Source organism: Papio anubis, chromosome 11, assembly GCF_008728515.1.
Source record: "Papio anubis isolate 15944 chromosome 11, Panubis1.0, whole genome shotgun sequence".
Lineage (NCBI taxonomy): Eukaryota > Metazoa > Chordata > Mammalia > Primates > Cercopithecidae > Papio > Papio anubis.
The window spans coordinates 110975029-110998844 of NC_044986.1; the positions used below are offsets into that span (position 1 = coordinate 110975029).

The 23816-nt window shown below is 46.7% G+C and overlaps 1 protein-coding gene across 1 annotated transcript in view; it reads left to right on the plus strand.

The window, feature by feature from the left end:
• LOC116268562 (acyl-CoA-binding domain-containing protein 7) overlaps window positions 1-23816 on the plus strand; it is a 66151-nt gene that overhangs the window by 31770 nt on the left and 10565 nt on the right. The gene's annotated exons all lie outside the window — the stretch shown is intronic.

The following is a 23816-nucleotide window of genomic DNA, read 5'->3' on the forward strand; positions in this document are numbered from 1 at the left end:
AAAGGTTTCAACAGTCTGTGCTGAAAATTTGAATACATAGACTTTTAGGACTGGGCATGGTAGCTCATGCCTGTAATCCCAGCAATTTGGGAGGCCAAGGCAGGAGGATCACTTGCAACTAAGGGTTTGAAGCTAGTCTGAACAACATAGTGAGACCTCATATCTACAAAAAATTTAAAAGTTAGGTTGACATAGTGGTATACATCTATGATCCCAGCTACGTGGGAGGCAGAGGCAGGAGGATCTCTGGAGCCTAGGAATTTGATGGTGCAGAGAGCTATGACTGCACCACTGAATTCCAGCCTCAGTGACAGAGTAACATCTTGCCTCTAATTTTTTTTTTTTAAGACACAGTCTCACTTTGTTTCCCGAGTAGCTGGGATTACAGGCAAGTGCCACCACACCCAGCTAATTTTTTTATGTTTTAGTAGGGACGGGGTTCCTCCCTGTTGGTCAGGCTGGTCTCGACCTCCCGACCTCAGGTGATCTGCCTGCTTTGGCCTCTGAAAGTGCTGGGATTACAAACATGAGCCACCATGCCCAGCCCTTGTCTCTAATTTCTAAATTAAATAAACTTTTAGGGATGTAGGTGAAATTGTCACATACCTATATATAACATTCAGGAAGTGCATTTTATATGCACACTTAAAGTGACATAAATGTTAATTTAGAAATTGCCTTTTTCACAATTTGGAGAATAGTTTTATCCAAACCGTTCATGGGCACCTTCAATCTTGGTGTCTTCATGATCTCCAGAGCCACTTTCAAGTTGTATGTCAGTTTTATAGAGCATATAATTTTGACTTCCTGCTGAATGTTTGATAAACAGTGCTTTTTACATTTTCTTATAGGCTGGGCTCAGTGGCTCATGCCTGTAAGCCTGGCACTTTGGGAAACCAAGGGAGGCAGATCACTAGAGGTCAGGAGTTCGAGAGCAGCCTGGCCAACATGGCAAAACCGTGTCTCTATAATAATACAAAAATTAGCTGGGTGTGGTGGCGGGCAGCTATAATCCCGGCTACTCGGGAGGCTGAGGCAGGAGAATTACTTGAACCCAGGAGGCGGGGATTGCAGACTGCTGAGGTCGCACCACTGCTCTCCAGCCTGGGTGACAGACTGAAACTCCGTCTCAAAACAAACAAACCAATCTACTTATAATGTCACTGGAATTTTATTCCAAGATCCAGGTACTCAATCAGGTGATATTAGGAAAAGTTCTTTTTGAAAAAGTCATCCTATCTGTACACATTTGTGCTCGCCACAATTTAAATGATTTCTATAAAGTTTCCAAATTGACCATAAATTCCTTACAAAGATATATAATATTCCCAAATTTGAGGTTCTAAACCCTAATATAATGATGAAATCTGTTATACCCCTCTCTTGTTTTTTCAGTTGATCTCTACAAACATCAGAAACTAACACCAACTGATACCTTTTCAGGTTAACTTGTGTTCTGTAACGGGTACTTTGTTCTTCATAACAAAATAATTGAGAACACTCATAAAATGAGAGATTTTAGATGAACCTAGGCACAAATGAAAACTTTTTTTGCAGTGGGTAGATAATTTCTGGAGAAAAACTCCCTGCTTCTTACTTGGGCACTTATGTTCATCATTACTAGTTTAAAGATGAAAGCAAAAAAGACTAATTTTTTTTTTTTTTGAGATGGAGTCTCGCTGTTAAGCAGGCTGGAGTGCAGTGGTGCGATCTCATGTCACTGCAACCTCCACCTCCTGGGTTCCAACAATTCTCCTGCCTCAGCCTCCTGAGTGGCTGGGATTACCACCATCCTGAGTGTGCGCCACCACACCCGGCGAATTTTTGATATTTTTAGTAGAGATGGGGTTTTGTCACATTGGCCAGGCTGGTCTTGAACTCCTGACCTCAGGTGTTTCACCTGCCTCAGGCTCCCGAAGTGCTGGGATTACAGGCGTGACCCACTGCACCTGGCCTAGAAGCCTCTTTCAAACTCAAAAGGGAGCTGCACAAAGGCAGGGTATCGGAGCCCCTGGGATGGAGGAAGAGCCTGGTGGCGCAAGGAGTGACCTACCTGGTTCTCTTAGCTTGGTCTCCTCTGTCCATGCTGTGAGGTGAGGGTGCAAGATTGCTGGTCTCTGCGGTGTGTTGAATGCCCAACAGCACTCAGTTCCTCTTGAGAGGCAGAACCTCTGCTCAGCCTTGTGCACACAGAAAAGTGAGTAGATTTCTGTTTAAAGGCTCTGACTCTTATTGACTGCTCCAACTTCTGTTAAAAATGAAGAAGGTTAGAGGCAAAGGAAGGAGAAGACAGGGAAGAGAATAAAGTGATAGTGGTGATGACAAAGGAGAAGAAGAAATGGGTTAGAAGCAACATAATTGATGTTATTCAGATAAGGAGTCACCACCCCCACCCAACCCCATTCATATCCAATTAGCAGGAAGCACTTCCATTATCAGGATTGCCAACGTATATACAGAAAGACAAAGATGCAACATTTCCAGACTCTAGCCATGAAACAAGCCTGCTCCTAAAAGAGCAGAAAATATTCCATACATACTAGAAAATTAGGGTAAGGGTGAGGGATGTTTGTTTTGACAACAGAGATGTCTTAGCTTTCTAGGTGTTTATAAAGTTGTACTCTTTTAAATCTCAAGAAAGAGGCTGGGCATGGTGGCCCATCCCAGTACTCGAGGTCAAGAGTTCGAGACCAGCCTGGCCAATGTGGTGAAACCCCCATCTCTACTAAAAATACAAAAATTAGCTGGACATGTGGCACATGACTGTAATCCCAGCTAGTCGGGAGGCCGAGGCTGGGAAATGGCTTGAACCTGGGTGATGAAGGTTGCAGTGAGCTGAGATTGCGCCACTGCACTCCAGCCTGGGCGACAGAGTGAGATTCCATCTCAAAAAATAAAATAAAATAAATCTCAAGAAAGAGGAATTCTAAAAAAAAGGCTTCACTGCTGTGCCAAACTTCCCATTTTGCAAGCTTCAAATATTCAGAAAAGGGAAGAAAAATACTGAAAGATCTGTTATTTATTTATTTATTTATTTATTTTTGAGACAGAGTCTCACTCTGTCACCCAGGCTGGAGTGCAGTGGCTCTATCTTGGCTCACCTCCCAGGTTCCACCTCCCAGGTTCAAGTGATTCTCCTGTCTCAGCCTCCCAAGTAGCTGGGATAGGTGCCTGCCACCACGCCCAGATAACTTGTATTTTTAGTAGAGACAGGGTTTCGCCATGTTGCCCAGGCTAGTCTCAAACTCCTGACCTCAAGTGATCCACCCACGCTGGCCTCCCAAAGTGCTGGGATTACAGGAGTGAGCCACCACGCCCGGCCAGATCTGTCATTTATTTATTTGAGACTATTGCCCAGGATGGAGTGTGGTGGCGCTCCCTTGGCTCACTGCAACCTCCACCTCTCAGGTTCAGGCGATTCCTGTGCCTTAGCTGGGATTACAGGCGCCCGCCACCATGCCTGGCTAATTTTTGTATTTTTATTAGAGACTTGGGTTTCACCATGTTGGCCAGGCTGGTCTCGAACTCCTGACCTCAAGTGCAGATCTGTCATTTATAAAGGTCTTTATCTTCTTACTTCCTAGGAGCTCCTTGGATCCCAAGTATTCATTTTAAGGCCACAGTTAACTTGACAGGCTCAGTTGTGACTTTCAACACAGTTCCAGAGAGCCCAGGTGAATCCCTCAGCCTCCAGTTTTTATCACGTAGTGGAGGGCATTTTTAGGAAGAGAAAGATGTTCCTAAATAGAGGAAGAAAGTTTATGGAGGGTGGGGAGCCCATCTGTTTGTTTCTTAGAGCCTTTTCTTAGTAATTCTGGGCCAGAGCCATCATCACCTCTCAGAAAAAAATCACCTGAATGACTCATGAGGATTTCACTGAATTTACATGGAAATAGTTCCTTCTTGGCAATCATATGAAAGGCAGAAAAAGATAGCAAGTTCTTCCAAGGAAAATAGGCAGTCAGAGCTGGGATTCAAATTTTTTGGTGTTGAGAATTAAAAGTTGTTACGGAGCATTACAAAGTTTTCATAAAAGTAGGTTGAATTCCTGCAACTCTTTCTAATTGAAGTATATTAAAACCTTGTTTTGTATCATTTTTTTTTGACTTGGCACAGTCTGTGACCAATTAATACCTGGCAGGATTAACCATTTAACCACTGTCCAAGATTACTCAAGAAATGTTTTCCAAGTTGAGTAAAATGTCCTGGGTTTTGTTTTCAACACTGGCGGGATCCTCCGGTAAAAATAACAGTGACTCTCTCCTCAAGGTTAAATCTCTAGATGCTTTCATTTGATTGAAGTACCAGATGAGAGAAGAGGGAGAGTGGGACAGAGACAATACTCCAGAGATAATGGCTTATATTTTTGTGGAACTGATGCATAAGACTAGTCCAAAGATAAAACATGCCCAGCAAATGTTCAGCAGACTAGATTACCAAAAAAGCAATCTTTATAGAGAGGTATTACAATGAAACAGCAAAACAAAGAAACACAGAAGAAAATTATTAAAAGGAGCCAGGAGGTGAGAAGAAGTGGGCATGGACTCATAGCAATGCAAAAACATGGAAGAGAATAGAATGATATCTTCAAGTACTAAGAGACAAGAACTGCCAATTTCGAATTCTATACCCAGTAGAAACAGCTTTTAGGAAACAGGACAACGTGAAGACATTTTCAGACAAGTAAAAACTCAGTTTGTCGCCAGGAGACACTTTTTAAAGAAACGTTAAAGGATATGCTTTGAGCAGAAAGTAAATGATCCCAGATGGAAAATAGGAGATGCAAGGAGGAATGAAAAAGACAGTGATAAATATGTGAGCTATTGTAAATGAACATTGATTACATAAAATGGTAATTGTAATGTCTGGTGGACCTTAAAATATATACGAAATTAGGGACAGATGCAGTGGCTCGTGCCTCTAATCCCAGCACTTTGGGAGGCCAAGGCGGGTGGATCACGAGGTCAGGAGTTTGAGACCAGCCTGCTCAACAAGGTGAAACCGCATCTCTCCTAAAATTAAAAAGTTAGCTGGGTGTGGTGGTGGGCACCTGTGATCCCAGCTATTTGGGAAGCTGAGGAAGGAGAATTGTTTCAACCCGGGAGGCGGAGGTTGCAGTGAGCTGAGATCGTGCCATTGTACTCTAGCCTCGGCGACAGGGCAAAACTCTATCTCAAAAAAAAAAAAAAAAAAGAAAGAAAGAAAGAAAAAAAATATTAAAAAAAAATATATATATATAATTAAAACACAAGGCAAAAATAATGTCAAAGTCAGGAACTGGCAAAGAAAGGTCCTTACATTATCTGTGAGGTTTTACTCAGTTTAGACTGTATAAATATGCATGCCTTAATTTCTCAGGCTAGCCCTTAGATGAACAGAAACAGACTGTAAATCATCCAAACTGGAAGAGACAAATGTTTATTTAATCAAAAAGAGAACTGAGAAAAGGAAAGGGAAAGAAACATAGAACAGGTAAAGCAAATAAAAAGTAGAATACAAGATGACAGATTAAACCCCAGAAACACAAACAGACTAAATTCTCTAGATATAAAGCAATATTCACAGATTAGCTTAAAAGATAATCTAATTATAAGCTGTGTACATGAGATATATCTGAGAAGGTATTACTCTTATGATTTTTAGATAATTGAAAATATAAAATACTCACTTGCCAGGTTTTGAGATGAACTCTGAGCAAACAGTCTGAAAGATGACTTTCTTTGGATAGCCACAGAAAGAGAGGACACAGGAAATGAGGTAATCTCAGAACATTATGAAAGAACAACAAAAAGAACAAAGCAGGAAGAACAACGTGGGCTATGGCCCAGAAGAGACACAATGCACCACCTATTAGGAAAACAAAAGAAGTTAACTAAACTGGAAGGCAAGGCCAGTGCGGTGGCTCATGCCTGTAATCCCAGCACTTTGGGAGGCCTAGATGGGCGGATCACCTGAGGTCAGTGGTTCGAGAGCAGCCTGGCCAACATGGAGAAACCCTGTCTCTACTAAAAATACAAAGTTAGCTGGATGTGGTGGCGCATGCCTATAACCTCAGCTACTCGGGAGGCTCAGGCAGGAGAATCCCTTGAACCTAAAAGGCAGAGGTTGCAGTGAACTGAGATCACGCCATTGCACTCCAGCCTGAGCAACAAGAGCGAGATTCTGTCTCAGAAAAAAGAAAAAAGAAAAAGAAAAAATAACTGGAAGGCAGAATGGGGGAGAGCGAGTGGTAAAAGAAGAAATGAGAAAGTAGTTAGGAGGCAGGTTATGAATGACTTTATAAGCAAAAACTTTTAAGGAGTTTGGACTTGATCTTAAGAGGAAGAGAATCTGGTGGGGCACGGTGGCTCATGCCGGTAATCCCAGCACTTTGGGAGGCTAAGGCGGGCGGATCACCTGAGGTCTAGAGTTCAAGACCAGCCAGCCAACATAGTGAAACCTCATCTCTACTAAAAACTACAAAAAATTAGCTGGGCATGGTGGTAGTCACCTGCTACTGGGGAGGCTGGGGCAGGAGAATCACTTGAAGCCAGGAGGCGGAGGTTGCAGTGAGCCGAGACTGCGCCACTGCACTCCAGGGCGACAAGAGCGAAATTCTGTCTAAAAAAAAAAAAGAAAAGAAGAAGTGAATCCACTGGAAGGTGGAAAAATGTGAATTGACTTTCAGAATGACTGACTGGACAGTAAAAACAAGAGGCTGTTTTATAGATCTAGACGATTAAGAGTGATACCTGGTCTTATGATATTAGCAAACACATAACACTAGGGGCCAAACACTCTTGTAAGCTTTCAATACCTATTAAGACTTTTCATGTTTACAATTATGTAGGCATTATTCACAAGAATAATTAAGGTATTATGTCCCCCAGTTTGAAGATTAAAAAAGGCTAAGGCACAGAGAGGTTAAGTAACTGACTGAAAGACACGTGGCTAGGGAACAGACCAGAGGGCAAACCCAAGTAGTCTGGTTCCAGAAACTATGCTGTTCACCCCTAATGCATTCTGCCTTTGTGCTAAAGTGGAGGAGCTGAGGATGAAAAGAAGGCTTGGGTTCCTCAGCTATTTTCACCATGAAACCAGTAGGAATTGATCATTTCTTAGATATGGAGACCGTGGGAGAGGGAGGAAGGAAGTGTGATGTCCAGCTATTTTATAGCACAACAGAGTGACTGTAGTCAATAATAACTTAACTGTACATTCTAAAATAACTAGAAGAGTATAACTGGATTGTCTGTAACACAAAGGATAAATGTTTGAGAGGATGGATACCCCATTCTCCATGACAGTATTTTACATTGCATGCCTGTATTAGAACATCTCATGGGCTGGGCGTGGTGGCTCACGCCTGTCATCCCAGTGTGTCCGGAATTGGTGGGTTCTTGGTCTCAGTGACTTCAGGAATGAAGCTCCAGACCCTTGCAGTGAGTGTTACGGTTCTTAAAGATGGTGTGTCCGGAGTTTGTTCCTTCAGATGTTCAGATGTGTCTTCAGTTTCTTCCTTCTGGTGGGTTCGTGGTCTTCACTGACTTCAGAAGTGAAGCTGCAGACCTTCGCAGTGAGTGTTACAGCTCTTAAAGGTGGCACGTCTGGAGCTGTTCGTTCTCCCTGTTGGGTTTGTGGTCTTGCTGGCTTCAGGAGTGAAGCTGCAGATCTTCGCAGTGAGTGTTACAGCTCATAAAGGTGGCGTAGACCCAAAGAGTGAGCAACACCAAGATTTATTGTAAAGAGCAAAAGAACAAAGCTTCCACAGTGTGGAAGGCGACCTGAGTGGGTTGCCACTGCTGACTCAGGCAGCCTGCTTTTGTGTCCCATGCCACATGCCCACACTCCTCAGCCCTTGGGCAGTCGATGAGACTGGGTGCCACGGAGCAGGGGGCGTGCCCGTCTGGGAGGCTCAGGCTGTGTGGGAGTCCATGGGGGGCAGGGCTCAGGCATGGAGGGCTGCAGATCCGGAGCCCTGCCCTGCAGGGAGGCAGCTGAGGCCCTATGAGAATTCAAGCATGGTGCAGGTGGGCCAGCAATGCTAGGGGACCTGGCACACCCTCAGCTGCTGGCCTGGTGCTGAGCCCCTCACTGCACGGGGCCTGTGGTGCTGGCTTGGCCGCTCTATGGCATAACCTGCCCTTTGTATCCCATTCTCCACAAATGAACTTCCATCAGTATATAGGTTAAGGTCAGAATTAGCTAAGGGGACTTCTAAGAGATCATCTTGGGCTGCGTAAATCTGGACTTTAATTTGTTGGCAGTCATGCTCGATTGGTTCCCCATCCTTGGGGGAGAAGAGTGGCAGGGTTGAGGGCCACACACGTATGTATTTGAAGCACCGGACCCTCAAGGAGTAGCGCCTGGTATCTGAGTAGGCAGTTGTCCGATAGCCACAAACTTCCTTTGGCACCTAGTATGTCATTTACATCATGAGTAGTCCAGACAGTGAGATCCTTTCCTTGTATTATCTTGATAGCCTCTGACACTAAGACGGCCACCGCCACAACTACCTGTTAACAGTGGGACCAACCTTTTGCTACTACATCAGTTTCCTTACTTAGGTCTGCCACTGGTTGTGGGGTTGTCCCACGAGTCTGAGTAAGGACTCCAAGAGCTACCCCTGCTCTCTCTCTGACGTATAAAGAGAAATTTTTTCCTGTCGGAAGGCTTAAGGCTGGAGCTTGTACTAGGGCCTGCTTTAAGGTTTTGAAGGCTGTTTCTGCCTCTGGTTCCCATTCTATGAGATGAGTATTTTCCCTCTGGGTTTCCTTGATTAAAGTGTAGAGGGGCCTGGCTATCTTGCTGTATCTGGGGAATCCATAGTCAGCAAAAGCCGGTGATTCCAAGGAACCCCTGCTACTGTTTTAATGTCTTAGGGTGAGAATAAACCAGTATAGGCTGTATTCATTCCTTGCTGAGGGCCCTGGTCCCTCTGGCTAAGATGAGGCCTAGATATTTGACCTGCTGTAGGCAAAGCTGGGCCTTCGACCTAGACACCTTGTACCCTTGATTAGTTAGAACGTTCAAGAGATCCAGAGTAGCCTGCTGGCACGAGGCTTCTGAACTGGTAGCCCAAAGTAAATCATCCACGTACTGAAGGACTAGAGTGCCTGGACTTGAGAAATGGCCTAGATCCTGGGCCAGTGCCTGACCAAACAGGTGAGGGCTATCCCTAAACCCTTAGGGCAAGACCGTCCATGTAAGTTGGGATGTGTGGTCTGTGGGATCCTCAAAGGCAAAGAGAAACTGGGAGTCAGAGTGCAGGGGAATACAGAAGAAGGCATCCTTGAGGTCCAGAACTGTGAACCATTCTGCTTCCTCTGGTATTTGAGAGAGCAGGGTATAGGGGTTGGGTACAACTGGATATAGAGGAATTACTGCCTCATTGATGAGTCTAAGATCTTGCAGTAGTCTCCACTGACCGTTCGGTTTTTGTACTCCTACAATTCAGGTGTTGCAGGGACCGCTGCATTTCCTTACTAAGACTTCAGCTTTTAAATGTTTAACAACATGCTGTAATCCTTTATGAGCTTCAGGCCTTAAGGGATATTGCCTTTGATAAGGGAAAGTGGTGGGGTCTTTTAGCCTGATTTGGACTGGGCAGGCATTTTTTTGCCTTTCGAAATTGTCCTTCCAATGCCCAGACTTCGGGGTTGGTTCCCTCCTCAAATACGGGACAACAAATGGGTACCTTGTTCCCCATATTCATGTAGATAATAGCTCCAGCCTTGGCTAATATATCCGTCCCTAATAAGGGTGTGGGACTTTCAGGCATAACAAGAAAGGCATGTGAAAAGAGCAAAGTCTCCCAATTACAACTGAGGAGATGGGAGAAATACCTGGTTACAGGCTGTCCCAGGATTGCTCACATGGTAACAGATCTTGAGGACAGTCGTCCAGGACAGGAGATTATCACTGAGAAGGCCATGTCAGTGTCCAGGAGGAAGTCAATTTCCTGGCCCTCAATGGGTAAATGTACCCGGGGCTCAGTGAGGGTGATGACATGAGCGGGCGCTTGCCCCGGGGATCCTCAGTCCTGTTGTTGGATCAGCTGGTTGGGGGCTTCTGACCCAGAGAATCTTTGTCCTCTGGGGCAGTGCACCTTCCAGTGATTGCCTCAGCATAGCGGACATGGACGAGGGGGTGGCTTGTTTCTCACTGGACAATCTTTTTTAACACGTCCTTATAAACTACACTGATAACAAGCCCTACCGTGTGATTGGCCTGCTCCATTTTCTGTCCTCTCTGACCCACCAAGGTTTGTTTGCCTGAGGGCCATGACTAAGACTACAGCCTTTCTCTGATCTTGCTTTTCCTTTTGGGCCTTTTCCTCTTGGTCCCTATTGTAGAACACCGAGGTTGTCAGGTTTAATAATGCCTCCAGATTTTGTTCAGGGCCCAGAGCTTGCTTTTGGAGCTTTCTCCTGATGTCTGCGGCTGATTGGGTAATAAACTTATCTTTTAGAATTAATTGATCCTCGAGTGATTCAGGTCACAGGGGACTATATTTTCTTAAGCCCTCCAGTAGCCGCTCGAGGAAGGCAGAAGGATTTTCTTTCTTTCCCCAAGTTATGGTGGACATCAATGAATAATTCATAGGCTTTTTCCTAATTCTCCTTAGTCCTTCTAGAGCACAAGTCAACAGATGTTTACAACTCCAGTCCCCATGATCTGAGTCAGGGTCCCAGTGGGGATCCATACTGGGGACAGCTTGCTGACTGGTAGAGAATTTATCCCTTTCTTTGGCTGTCATTCTATCATTTACTTAACTAAGATACCAAGCATCTCCAAACTCTCGAGCTGCAGCTAAAGCTGCATTCTTTTCATTAAAGGCCAGGGTTTGATCTAACAATAGCATGACATCTCTCCAAGCGAAGTCGGAGGTTTGCCCTAGACACTGTAGGACGTCTATGTACCTATCAGGATCATCTGAAAACTTCCCCAGGTCTACCTTGATCTGCTTTAAATCAGAGAGGGAGAAGGGGACACGTACCTGGGTTGGGCCAAATTCCCTTCCCCCTACAGCTTGAAGGGGACATAACTGATAGCCTGGGGGTTTTTGTGGTCCTTGGAGATTTCTTTGCTTATTTCCTTCTGGACAGGGAAGATTAGAGGATTATCATTAGTAGGAAGGGGAGCTATAGGGAAGCTAGGATATGGGGTAAGCTGAGAGACCCTCATGTGGGATGTAAATTGTAAGCTTTGCATAGTTGTGTATGCTCCTTCAATGAAGAGAAAGCTTGGACATAAGTTATTTCACGCCATTTGCCTTCCCTCTTACAGAAAAGGTCGAGCTGCAGGATAGTAGTGTAATTTGTACTTCCTTCAGGTGGCCATTTTTCTCCATCAGAGTTAGAATATTGGGGCCAGGCCATAGTGCAGAAAAAATGAGCCGCCTCTTTTTCAGGATTTGCGGATCAAATTGGTCCCAATGGCTTAGGATGCATTTCAAGGGTGAGCCTGTTGATGCCTGAGTGTTTCCCATCTGAAAGACAAAACCTCCTGCAGTTTTGGTTTGTTTGTTTCTACCCCTGTCCAAGAACCTGCAGTGGTCCCTGGACCCTGCTGATCGGAATAGTTGCGCTCACTGAGGCAGCAGCAGAAACAACCCCTGCCCAAGAACCTGCAATGGTCCCTGGACCCTGCTGATCGGAATAGTTGTACTCACCGATGCAGCAACAGAAACACTAGTTTTCCTCTTCTACCACAAAGAGGACTGAGGAAGGTCGGATGTAGTGGCCCTTACTGATGCATTCTCAACACCCTCCACAGCTGCTGGCCCAGGTGTTAAGCTCCTCACTGCCCAGGACCACCGGTGCCGGCCAGCTGCTGCCACTGCCAGGCCTGCCCAGCTCGCGCCCGCCCAAAACTCGTGCTGGACCGCAAGGGCCACGTGCAGCCCTGGTTCCTTCCCTGCCTCCTCCACACTTCCCCACAGGCAGAGGGACCCGCTGTCCTCAGCCAGCCCAGAGAGGGGCTACCACAGTGCAAAGCGGCGCGGGCTGAAGGGTTCCTCAAGCGCCAGCGGGACACCTAGGGCCAAGGAGGCACCACCAAGAGTGAACGGCTACTCACATTGTCACCTCTCACTCAGTTTCCATAAAGTCTTGTGTCTTGTGGAGGCTGGATCTGTTCAGGCATTGCTGAAAAGTAGTAGAGGTCTCAAATTTGTCGACACTTTGGTGATCTTCTATAGAAGAAAAACTCAATCATTTTGATTTCTATGGAAATGAGCCAGAGAACCTGATAAGTCCTACTGCAATTTATCCCACGTGCTGGGCTGGAGCCTCAAACCACAGGCACTCATGATATATGATTGGGGCAATAAGATGTTGCTGAAGATGAATTGCCCAGCCACTCTTTGAGAGAAGTTTCCCTACAGGCATGCTCTGAAAATGTTTTGTTGTGTAGGGCTGGGTGCGTGGCTCGTGGCCTGTAATCCCCAACACTTTGGGAGGCTGACGTGGGCAGATCACAACGCCAGGAAATTGAGACCATCCTGGCTAACACGGTGAAACCCTATGTCTACTAAAAAAGTACAGAAAATTAGCCAAGCACAGTGGGCTACTGTAGTCGCAGCTACTCAGGGAGGCTGAGGCAGAAGAATGGCGCGGAACCCGGAGGCGGAGCTTGCAGTCAGGGCCAATATCGCTACCAATCGCGACCTGTGCCTGGCTGCCACGAGCGAGACTAAGTCTCAAAAAAAAAAAAAAAAAAAAAAAAAAAGTTTTTGTGTGTTCCACGTATATCTGGGATCTTAGGCTCATCGGTGGCAGCCAGGGGATGGCTGGATTTGGGGTCACCACTCTATAGAAAGCAGGAATCTAGGGTAATAGTTTTCTAACTTCGATTGTTGTTTTTAGCTATTTAAATAACCTGGAGGAGATTTTGCTTTTGTTTTAAAATAAAACCAATACCTGTGTGTCCCACCCACAGATATTATGGTTTAATCCGTAACGGGATGGAGCCTAGACATTTGTATTTTTAAAGTTCCTTGTTAGAGTCCAGTGTGCAACCAGGTTTGAGAACCACTGATCTTTAGGGAATGTGCGGTTAAAGAGCAATTGTTGGCTTCTCAACATGCCACCATGTGCAGTTTGCATAGGGCAGAAAACTCACCGGTTTCTGACCGTGGGAATCGTGCGTTGAAATTCTTCGTGGAATGTTCATTCATTCCTGGTTTTGGACCAAAGCTTCGACACCTGGCCCTGTTGCTGCCCTCTCGGGATCTGCAGTCTGAAATCAAGTAAATCAGGTGCCATTGGGAGTAAGAGAAAACCCATGACTGAAGCTGGCACCAGCATATGATATGGAGCAGGACGGGCTGTTTTCAGGTGGGAGGTTGCTGCCATTATGGATCACAACCTGTGGGCAGAGTCCGCGCACCACAGCACACAAACACATCTACTAAGCCAGCCCTCCCACACCACAACACAAATACATCTACTACAAGCAGCTGGCAGTGGGTGTAGCTGTTCCTCTCAGTAACATCATCATGAACGGTAGTTATTGGAGACAGGCATCTCTTATAAAAGGTGGCTACAAGGCCAAGAAGAGTTTATCTATCTTCTGAGAAAGGTTGGCATGATGTGAAAATACTAGCTATGCCCATCATACCACACACTGGGAAAACCCTGGTCACAGGGACCCCATATGGCATGTAATGGCGGTGCTAAGGGTCATGTTTTTGAAGTAGGACTTGCTGCAGAAAGCATTTAGCGGCATTTAAAACCTTCAAGCTAATTACTGGGAACTGTTGCAGCAAGAAACCGCCTGACCAGCTTCCCTTGAATGGATCCTATCTGTAACCAAAATGTGGTTCATGGCCAAAAAATAGAAGCCTGTGACTGAAGCTATGTAGACTTTTAAGACTAAGGATAGTTATTTCGTCTCATCTGATCTTGGTAGGTGTCCTTCTTACTGCTGCTTTAATAAAATGAGCACAAACCAAGTAGTGGAAAATGATATTAGTTTATTCTGTTACAGTTCTGGAGGCCAGAAGTCTGAAATGGGTCTTATTTGGTAAAACAAGGTGTGGTTTCTTCTGGAAAGTCTAGCCAGAGAGAATCTGTTATCCTGTCCTTTTCCAGATTCAAGAGGCTTTCTGCTTTCCAGCGCATGCCTTCCTCTCATCACTCAGACATTTGCTTTCATGATCACATCACTTTCTAACTCTGACTCATCCAGTGCCCTTTAGGAGAATCCTTATGATTACAGTGAACCCACCCTGAAAATCCAGTATAATCTCTGCATCTCAAGATATTTAACCTAATTACATCTGTAAGGTTTATTTTGTCACAACAAGGTAACATATTCACAGGTTCCAGGATGAGGATGTGGACATCTTTGGGGCAATTATTCTGCCTATTGGCAGTGGGTTTAGTATCATCATCAGATTTAGAAGACTGCTGTCTTAGTCTGCTGTCTTACCTGTTACTTAGTTTGTCACCATGACAGAATACATGAGACAGGATAATGTATAAACAGTACAAATTTATTTTGCCTATGGTTCTGAGGCTGGAAGTCCAAGAGCATAGCACTGAATCTGGTGAGGGCTTTTGTGCTGCATCTGGTCCCATGAAGGAAGGCAGGGGTAAAAGAGAGCACAATAGTATGAGCAAGAAGGGACTGAAGTCTTTTTTTTTGAGATGGAGTCTGGTTTTGTCACCCAGGCAGGAGTGCAGTGGTGCAATCTCAGTTCATGGCAACCTCCACCTCTGTTAAGTGTTGGCCAGAACTTCTGAACTCAGGTGATCCACCCACCTTGGCCCCAAAGAGTTGGTGAGAGGTGACAACGCTAGCAGCACTCACTTCCTCTTGGTGCACTTGAGGAGCCCTTCAACCGGGCCGCTGCACTGTGGGAGCCCCCTCTCTGACTGGAGTCGAAATTGGAGCCAGCTCCTCACTTGCGGGAGGTGTGTGGAGGGAGATGAGCAGGTGGGGAAGCTGGCTGCATGTGGTGCTTATGGGCCACAAAGCACAAGTTCCAGGTGGGCATGGGCTCAGCAGGCCCTGCACTTGAGCAGCCAGCAGGCACTGCCGCCTCGGGACTGAGAGGCTTAGCACCTGGGTCAGCAGCTGCAGAGGGTGTGCCGGGTCCCCAGCACTGCTGGCCTGGACAACGCCCCATGCCCGATTTCACTGGGCCTCAGCCGCCACCGCAGGGGTACCTAAGCTGGGACCTGCAGCCCACCATGCCTGAGCCTGGCTCCCTTCCATGGGCTCCTCGCACAGCCTGAGCCTCCCTCGATGGGCACTGACCCTGCACCTCGGGCCCAGTCCCATCCACTGTCCAAAGGCTGCAGGAGTGCGTGGCTTGGCGTGTGGGATCAGGGCAGCTCCTGCCCACAGCCCCGGCATGGCATCCACCAGGGGAAGCCAGCTGGCCCTGAGTCGGTGGGGATTTGAGAACTTTTATGTCTAGCTACAGGATTGTAAAATGCACCAATCAGTGCCTCTGTGCCTAGCCTGGTTTGTAAATGCACCAATCAGTGCTCTGTGTCTAGCTTAACTAGTGGGGACTTGGAGAACTTTTAAGTCTAGCTAAAGGATTGTAAAACAGCACTCTGTGTCTAGCTCGTGGATTGTAAATGCACCAATCAGACTCTGTCAAAAATGGGACCAATCGCTCTCTGTAAAATGGACCAATCAGCAGGATATAGGTGGGGTTCAGATAAGGAATAAAAGAGAAGTTGCCTGAGCCAGCAGTGGCTGGCTCTCTAAATAACTAGAAGAGTATAATTTGATTGTCTGTAACACAGCGATAAATGTTTGAGAGGATGGATACCCCATTCTCCATGATATTATTTTGCTACTGCATGCCTGTATTAAACATCTCATGGCTGGGCGGGTGGCTGATGCCTGTAATCCCAGCATTTCAGAAGGCTGAGGCAGGTGGATTGCCTAAGGTCAGAGTTCCAGACCAGCCTGGCTAAGATAGTGAAACCCTGTCTCTACTAAAAATACAAAAATTAGCTGGGCATGCGTGTGCCTGTAATCCCAGCTACCGGGAGGCTGAGGCAGGAGAATCGCTGAACCCAGGAGGCGGAGGTTACAGTGAGCTGGAGATCGCCATTGCACGCCAGCCTGGGCGTAAAACAGTGAAACTCCATTTCAAAAGAAAAAAGAAAATACCGGTATTTGCTGTATCTGTGCCTGGTAAAATTCATTCAAGGGTCGGGAGTTGTGGATACTCTCAAACTCGGCACCAACCCACTGGAAAGTCAGTGGTTTGTGGCGGTGAAGAGTGTAGGCTAGAGTCCTGAGAATCACTGGCATATAAACAGCAAGCAGAAAAGAGAAGCTGGAAAGAAGAGCAGATGGGCATGCCAGGGAAGTAGGGAGCACAAAAGAGGTAACTGGGCTCTCAGGAAGAGCCAGGGAGGATGCCAACTGGTCAGCAGGGCCAGGCGCGCTTGCTCACACCTGGAATCCCAGCACTTTGGGGAGGCCGAGGTGGGTGGATCACCTGAGCAGTCAGGAGTTTGAGACCAGCCTGGCCAACATGGTGAAACCCCGCCTTTAAAAAATACACAAATGAGCCAGATGTCGCGGGTGGTGCATGCCTGTAATCCCAGCTACGAGGGGAGGCCGAAGCAGGAGAATCGCTTGAACTAAGGAGGAGCGCCTGCAGGAGTCGAGATCATGCCACTGCACTCCAGTGCCTGGGCCACAGAGGAACTCTGTCAAAAAAAAAAAAAGAAAAAAAAAAGGTGTGGAATGCTTCTCTAAGAGATCAGAGAAGACAAGAACTGGAAAAGCATCCTATCATGCTGGTGGACAATGGGTTAATTTAATGCAGGAAAGAGAAGCTTCGGTACTTCTTGCTTGTGGGAAAAGCACAGAAGCCTGGGAGCCCCTCTGGGGTTTGCTGTTGAAATTAGTGAAACCCACTCTACTCAATAGGGGATTTGGGCCGAGCACCAACGTTGTTTGCTATCTCTCTCAACAGAGAAGCCTTGGGAGCCCCATGGGAGTAGAGAGTGAGCTGGCCAGGCAAACTGATCCCCGGCGAGTAATCTGGATGGCTGAGGTAGGGAGAGAAAGTGCTTAACAGGAGGCAGGATTGAGGAAAATTGGAAGAGAGAAAGGGATGGTTTGAGACCATCCCTTTGGTATGAGCAAAGTCCCTCCCTGGAGTAGAAAGAGGACGGTAATAATCACCCATTTTCTATCCTGCTAGATGGTAAGCCTGAGTGTGGAGGTTTCGGTGGTTTTGTCATCCTTTCTTCCCACCATGCAAGAATGAACAAGAATTTTCCTATCATGAATGAACAATAAAATGAATGAATAGAAGTAGAAGACGGGTAGCGTTATCGCTAAAAAGGCATGATGAAACTTGGTTCATCTAGGATGGGGAAAGGAAGAAAGGAAGGAGCGATGCTATAGAGACATTTTGAAGCTGAAGCAGAAGAGGTTAGAGTTTACACAGATGGCTTCTTTCCAGGGATGTAGAGAGATCACTGGGCACTATGGGATTAACGGTGATTAGGATAAAGTTGGAATGGTCAACAGTGGGAGCAACTGGAAAGGCTAAATCCACAGGTGCCAATAGCTGTGACTGAAATCTGTATCTTTCACCACTGGTGTCAGCCAGCTTTCTTTGATCTTCTGTAGCAAATGAGTATAGGCTCAGAAACAAAGATGGCAGATTGGATGGGTTGGCCCAAGCATGGTGAACTGGCAGGTTGGAAGGACAGAAACTAACGGGAAGGAAAATCGAGGGTACCCTACAAAGAGAAAGGGTGTAATGGGATTAAGGACTGGGGAGGACAAAGAGACAAAGCAGGAGAGGCTCCACTCCTTCCTCGGGAAAAAGAGGCCCCAGGATGGAAGTTGTGGGATGGGGACAGAGGAGTGTCCGCTAGGAAAGCAGCTGAATGGGTCATGGGGAAAGTGTTTGATGGCTGCAGTGGAAAGGTGAAATTTGAATGTCTGAGACTTAGGAGGTGAGACCACTTAAAAGACCACCCAAGCACAGGCTCTTGTGGGGACTGTGATTCAGGGGTTCAGAAGCAAAGTGAACTAAAGACAGCGGAAGTATACCTACCTTGGCACAGGTGACCTTTGGTTCCTCATAAGATGAGGATCAGTTTTGCCTCACAAATCATCATAAGTGATGCCCTTCTTCTTAGGGGGATACAGTGACTTCTCCCTGTGGGGTCTTGTCTTCCAAACTGACAACTGCACAGTCTTGCTGCTGGCCAGATCCCAAAATGTTGCCTCTTCCCAAAGCGGAGTCTTTACAAAATACAGACAGGCCTCTTTCTAGCAGTAGCTGCCTCAGATAGTTTAGAGGTGAGTAAAGATACAATCATGGGGAAAGGGTGCTGCGCAGCATCTTAAAAGTCACCTACAAGTGCAGTAATCTTCTCTTTTTTGTTTTTGAAGCAAGTTTTGCTCTTATTTGCCCAAAACTGTAGTGCAGTGGCACCATCTCGCTCACCGCAACTCCACCTCCCAGGTTCAAGTGATTATCCTTGCCTCAGCTCTGGGCAGCTGGGATTACAGGCATGCATCACACACCCAGCTAATTTTGTATTTTTAGCAGAGATGGATTTCTCACCGTGATTGGCCAGGCTGGTCTCAAATTTGACTCGGTGATTCATCACCTACCTTGGCCTCCCAAAGTGCTGGGATTACAGGCATGAACCATGGCACCTAGCCACACATGCAATCTTCTAGAGATTTTAAACCAGCTTTTCTTTTGAGTTGCAATTCCATTTTTTTTTTTTTAGAGAGACATAGTGCTGCTCTTGTCACTCAGAATGGCATGCAGTGGTGCTATCATAGCTCACTGTAGCTTCAACTTCCCAGGCTCAAGCAATCTTCCCACCTCAGCCTCCCAAGTAATTCAGGGACTAGAGGTGCACACCACCACATGTGCCTAATTCTAAAAATTTCTTTTGGAGATGAGGGTCTGTCTATGTTGCCCAGGCTGGTCTCAAATTCCTGACTTCAAGCAGTTCTCCTGCCTTAGCTTCCCAAAGTGCTATTATTACAAGTGTGAACCACCAAGACCGCCTGAGGTGCAATTCCCAGTCAAGATGCTTTTCGAATATATTTGCAAGAATTCGTGGGCAATACTGGTACTAACAGCCCAAATGACTGCTCCATGCTCTTGGAAACTGTATTTCATCACCTCCTCCCACACATGCCCTCCCAGTGAGTTTTAATATCCCTGCTGCTCTGCAAATGTCTCTGCATTACCCATTTTCATGCTGCTAAGAAAGACATACCCAAGACTGGGTAATCTATACTGGAAAAAGGGTCATGGACTTCACAGTGCCACACATGGCTGGGAGGCCTCACAATCATGGTGGAAGGCAAAGAGAAGCAAGTCATGTCTTACATGGATGGCAGCAGATGAGAGAGAGAGTTTGGTACCAGGAACTCCCCGCTTTTAAAACCATCAGATCTCATGAGATCCTCATTCGCTAGCACAAAAATAGTGCAGGAAAGACCCACCCCTGATTCAGCCACCTCTCACCGGGTTTCTCCCATAACACGGGAATTCATGGGAGCATACTCAAGATCAGATTTCGTGGGGACACAGTATTCCACTTGACCCCTCCCAAATCTTATGTCCTCATATTTCAAAAACCAGTCATGCCTTCCCTAACAGTCCCCCAAAGTCTTAACTCATTTCAGCATTAACTCAGAAGTCCACAGTCCAACATCTCTCATCTGAGACAAGGCAAGTCTATCAGCTCTCAGCCTATCAGTCAGTGTGAAACTCAAAAGCAAGTTAGTTACTCTCAGATACAATGGGGTACAGGCATTGGGTAAATACAGCCATTCCAAATGGGAGAAATTGGCCAAAAACAAAGGCTACAGGCCTCATGCAAGTCCAAAATCCAACAGGGCGGGTCAAATCTTAAAACTCCAAATGATCTCCTTGATGCCGTGGTTCTGCATCCAGGTCACACTAATGCAAGAAGTGGGTTCCCAGGGTGTTGGGCACCCTCCAACCCCACTCAAATTGCCCAAGACTCACAAGCATTCCTGCAGTCTGCCCCAGGGCTGGGCAGGGCTTTCCTGGTTTATCCTGCACTCCTGGCCTGTGGCTCTTTGTGTTGGCAATACAGAGGACACTGGGCTATTCTTATTTGGCTGAAGTTGCTGCCAGTTACATAAAGAACAGTGCTTACATTGATAAGGCTAAAGTTTAATGTCTCCCCATCCCCATATGTAGAGAATTCAGGCTAAGTTCTACCAGCAATATAAGATTTCTATACTATTCCTTCATCCCACTCAGACATTCTGCCACCTGTGGATAGTGCACAAGAATGCTCAGATTTCATCTAGGAAGCCATCCAGCTATGGGTTAGGCCTCTGATGTGATGTGCCTGGCCTCCACAGTTGCCAACTAGTGACTTACACTTTTTTTTTATATATAGAATCTCGGCCTGTCACCCAGGCTGGAGTGCAGTGGTGTGATCTCAGCTCACCCAACCCTCCACCCCCAGGTTCAAGTGATTCTCCTGCCTTTGCCTCCTGGGAGTAGCTGGGATTACAGGGAGCTCACCACCATGCCTGGCCAACTTTTGCATTTTTTAGTAGAGATGGTTTCACCACATTGGCCAGGCTGGTCTCTAAACTCCTGACCTCAGGCCATCTGCCTGCCTTTAGCCTCCCAAAGTGCGAGGATTACAGGTGTGAGCCACCGCAGCCGGCTTCTAAGATAATAATTTTTAAAGTTAGAAATAAAAGTATTAAAACTGGCCCCCAGATATCTCTATTGCCTTATTAGCCATAGCCTTTTGTTTCTTGTTTTAGTGGATGCTGTTGGATTTACACATGCACTTTTTTGTTGTTGTTAATGTTATGTGCAATTGTAGTTTTGCTGTGGCTTATTTCTAAGACTGTTTGTTTGCTCAAGCTTCTTTGTTGATTTATTTATTTTGAGACACACTTCCGCCTGTCTCCCCAGGCTGAAGTGCAGTGGCATGATCTTGACTCACTGCAACCTCTACCTCCCAGCTTCAAGTGATTCTCCCCGCCCCAGCCTCCCAAGGTCTGGGATTACAGGCACGTACACCACACTTACACTTTTGTATTTTTCATAGAGATGGGTTTCACCATGTTGGTCAGGCTGGTCTCAAACTCCTGACCTCGCGGACTCGCCCGGCCTCAGCCTCCCAGTGTTGTGGGATTACAAGAGACGGAACCACTGCGGCCTCGGCCTACAGGCCTGCTTTTAAAATTCCTTTGCTTTTGCAATCTCTGAGGATGTAATCTCTAGAACATTGGGAGGTCAAGAGGGAGTATTGCTTTGACCCCAGGATTTCGGTGACCAACCCAGTAACATAGCAAGGCCCCCAGTCCCTACAAAAACAAAATTAGGCACAGTGTTGTGTACCTGTAGTCCCAGCTACTCAGAGGCAGCGATGGAGGGATGACTTGAGCCCAGGAGTTTGAGGCTGCATTGAGCTGTGGTTGTGGCATTGCACTCCAGCATGGGCAAGAGTGAGATCCTGTCTCTCTTTTTTAGGGGGATGGAGTCTTATTCTTGTTGCCCAGGCTGGAGTGCAGTGGCACAATCTCAGCTCACTGCAACCTCCATCTCTCAGGTTCGGCAAATCTCCTGCCTCAGCCTCCCAAATCGCTGGGATTACAGGCACCCACCACCAGGCCCAGCTAATTTTTGTATTTTTAGTAGAGATGGGGTTTCGCCATTTTGCCCAGGCTGGTCTCAAACCCCTGACCTCAAGTGATCCACCCACCTTGGCCTCCCAAAGTGCTAGGATTACAGGCATGAGTCACCACGCCTGGCCCCATCTTTAAAAAATAAATAAATAAAAATTCTTAGAGGATTTGACATCCAGGAAATAGCTGTAACCACAATTCAATGTAAAGGCAATAATGTAACTTAAATGTACAGTTAATCAGCGTCTGGGCCAGGACCTTCTTAGCAGGGCTGTGCAGTTTCCTTTGCTGGTTTCTCATTGCAGGCATATACAGCTGTAGGGAGGTGGGCTAACATCTAGAATCACTCAGGTCCTGGTAGGCCATGGGTAAACCACACACTTCTGGGCCTGGGTTTTTTCAGCTGCCTCCGAGATTGGTGTGAGATTCAGTAAGAACATGAACAATGAAAGGAGAGAGTCGACAATGTCGGGCTACAAAACCTCAGGCTCTTTTTGTTCCATGCTCTGTGATTTGGTCATTTTCTAAGGTGGAAATGGCGCGCCTCCCTCTCTCCCCAAGAACCAGGTCTATCTCTGTGCTTCCTCGTGGTGTCCCAATGCAGAGCCCCGAGAAGAAAGCATAAAATGCTTTTGACTGGGAAGAAAACCTGGAGCACAGGAGGTGGTGCTTGATATAGTTTGGGTATTTGTCCCCACCCAAATCTCATGTTGAAATGTCATCCCCACTGCTGGAGGTGGGGCCTGGTGGGAGGTGTTTGGGTCAAGGGGGCAGATCCCACATGGCTTGGTGCTGTCTTAGAGATGGTGAGTTCTCGTGAGATCTGGTTGTTTGAAAGCTATGGCACCTCCCTATCCAGCTTTTTCTCTTGCTCCTGCTTTCACCGTGTGACACGTGCCTGTTCCTACTTTACCTTCCCCCACGAGTCGAGGCTTCTGGAGGCCTCAGTAGAAGCAGATGCCAGAGCTATCCTTCCTGTATAGCCTGCAGAACCAGGAGCCAATGAGCCTCTTTTCTGATAAATTACCCCATCACAGGTATTTCTTTATAGCAAAGCAAGAACAGCCAAATACAGTGCTGTTTGGCACCAGCCTCGGGATTTAGAAGTCACACTCTGAATATGCCAGGCTTTCTCTGGTCTGTGGCTTCCTTTTCTCTAACTTTGCTTCTCTATGCTCCTAGAATGCCTCTCCCCACTCACCACTGCCTTCTCTGCTAACAAACTCCTACTTTTGGGAGTTCAGTGAACAACCCCAGGCTTTTAACTCTCAGTGCCTGTAATCCCAGCACTTTGGGAGGCCGAGATGGGTGGACCACAAGGTCAGGAGTTTGTGACCAACCTGGCCAACATGGCGAAACCCTGCCTCTACTAAAAATACAAAATTAGCCTGGTGGCGCCAAGATTCAATCCCAGCTACTGCTGAGGCAGGAGAACCTGAGGTGGGAGGTTGCAGTGAGCCGAGATCGCCATTGGCTGCCAGCTCAGCAACAAGAGCAAGACCTGTCTCAAAAAAAGAAAAAGAAAAAATGAAACCGTCTACCCTACAGTCTTTTTTGAGATGGAGTCTCGCTTCTGTTCCCCAGGCTGGAGTGCAGGGCAATCTCGCTCACTGCAAGCTCCGGGCCCCGGATCATCATGCCATTCTCCTGCCTCAGCCTCCTGGAGTAGCTGGGATCTCACAGGCGCCCACACAGCCAGGCTAATTTTTTTTTGTATTTTTAGTAGAGATGAGGTTTCACCGCGGGTCTCATTCCTGACCTTGTGATCCGCCTCGGCCTTGGCCTCCTCCCCAAAGTGCTGGGATTACAGGCGGGAGCCACGGCGCTCAGCCAACCCTACAGTCTTATGCTTCTTTATGGGCTGTTCAAGATACTCTCTGGTTTTAGCATAGGCCACAGTGGAACCCACTGTGAGCTCCCAAGACCATAACTGATTAGTCCATCACACAGCACACCTGCAAGAACAAAGTGGCCGGGCCAGAGACCACTTCCAGCCTCAGCGCACCCTGCAAAGGGACACTCTTCTCTCGTCATCATCTGTCCTGCTGTGAAGGCCTCAGATCCCAGTAGGGCCTTGTCCTTCCTTCTTCATTGTATTTCCTTTTGGAATTCCTTGGTATCCTTTCTTGCCCATCAGCAGTTCTTAATAATGTTTCAAGCAAGGGTGGAGTCGGCCATGCAGT